The sequence below is a fragment of the Sinocyclocheilus anshuiensis genome, unplaced genomic scaffold (assembly GCF_001515605.1).
Source record: "Sinocyclocheilus anshuiensis isolate Anshui unplaced genomic scaffold, SAMN03320099.WGS_v1.1 scaffold110, whole genome shotgun sequence".
Classification (NCBI taxonomy): domain Eukaryota; kingdom Metazoa; phylum Chordata; class Actinopteri; order Cypriniformes; family Cyprinidae; genus Sinocyclocheilus; species Sinocyclocheilus anshuiensis.
In genome coordinates this window covers 226,785-228,594 of record NW_015544155.1, presented here as the reverse complement: position 1 = coordinate 228,594, position 1,810 = coordinate 226,785, and the positions used below count along the sequence as shown (strand labels likewise).

The window sequence follows — 1,810 nt, the reverse complement described above, 5'->3', positions numbered from 1 at the left end:
TCTTTCCCTCTCAAAATGCGCAAATGGCTTCAAATCACCACACATCGCATCTGTCTATAAGTGAGTTGCACGCTGCACAGTTGACACAGGAATTGTCACTTGCACAATCGAGGCAGTGTTGCATTGTAACTAAAGTTTATAAATTGCATTTATTTTTAATTCTTGCCAGTGTTTAAACCATTCAGTGCTCGCGCGCTCATGCACACTCGCAGCGCACACACATAACGCCAGGTTCACATTACTCCGTTTGCAGTGCGTATTTTTTCCGCGCTCATGTTAACGGATTAAAGCGTTCACTGCACACGACTGCGGTCCGGCAGTGCAGAGATCGTTTCCACATCAAGTCTATTTTTGCTGCGCTGCACGCGCTGAATTAATAGTTTTATCAGTCATTATCCGTGTATGCCATTGTTTTGCGTTTACTACAGTTCAGTGGATCAGGAGGCGCTGGTATGACTGAGTGGAGGCGGGGCTAATTTGCATATTCATAGATATAGATATATTGCATATAGTATAGTAAATGAGGCAAGGGTGTAGAGTTGCATTTAAGCTATTTTAAGGAATGAGAAAATTATTTTCACAAGAAAAACATTTAAATATGTAATTTTGATGATCAAAGATAAGTTTTAAGGGATAAAATATTTGACTACAGGGGGACTTTAAGACTTATTTAATCTGCATATAAAACATAAGAAAGGAGATATCTGTTTAAATTTTATTTTGTGTTTGACTGTTAAAAAAATATTAGTTGTTTGCCTTAATAAATTGGGCAAATTAAAAATACAATGGTTAAATAAATAAAATTTTTTTTTAAAAAAGGTTATAAAAAAATTTCAATAATTATCGCTACTGAACGATATGAAACATTATATCATCGATACATTTTTTAGCTATATCGCCCAGCCCTACTTCAAAGCATATAATTCAATCCATTCATAAGTGACAACTGCCAGAAATAAATACTTCAGATTCCTCCACAACTTGTAACAGCCTCTCTTAGAGAAAAAGAAGTTTTTCCCCCTAAAAAAAAGAAGCTGCACTTTGCTGTTGCAAGCTTAAATTGAATCAAATAATTGCTATTACTAGCTTTTGATTCAGAGTGTAGCTTGCAATTATTGTTTTAAAACTTGTTACTTTCAAGTATTAAATAAGTCACAGTAACAAAAATAAATACAAGTTAACTGCAAAGATTATGTTAAAGGGGTGGTTCATTGCGATTTCACTTTTTTAACGTTAGTTAGTGTGTAATGTTGCTGTTTGAGCATAAACAATATCTGCAAAGTTACGAAGGTGAAATTTCAATGCAAACGGAGATATCGTCTTTTAAAATTCTGGCAGTTTAATGCCTACAAAAACGGCTGGTAAGGACTACAACAAGTTACTTCCCAGGTTCGAGACATCACAAGCCCAGATAAACCCCGCCCTTGAGAAAAGGCAGCAAAGGGGGCGAGGCCATGCTGCACGGAGATATCGTCTTTTAAAATTATGGCAGTTTAATGCCTACAAAAACGGCTGGTAAGGACTACAACAAGTTACTTCCCAGGTTCGAGACATCACAAGCCCAGATAAACCCCGCCCTTGAGAAAAGGCAGCAAAGGGGGCGAGGCCATGCTGCACTGCTTTAGAGAAGAGGAAGAGAAAACTAGAGGTGCACGTAAAAATCTTTTCATATATGAATCGCGATTCTGTTTTCTAACGATTCTAATGGATTCACAAGTTTCAAAATCAATGTTCTAAAGCAGCGGTTCTTAATACTGTTCCTCGCGTCACCCTGCTCTGCATCTCTCTCTCTCTCATTCAGCTCAGCTCC

The 1,810-nt window shown here is 37.4% G+C and overlaps 1 protein-coding gene across 1 annotated transcript in view; it reads right to left on the bottom strand.

The window, feature by feature from the left end:
* Positions 1–1,810, bottom strand: part of LOC107695401 (eukaryotic translation initiation factor 2 subunit 3) — a 16,108-nt gene that overhangs the window by 13,501 nt on the left and 797 nt on the right. The gene's annotated exons all lie outside the window — the stretch shown is intronic.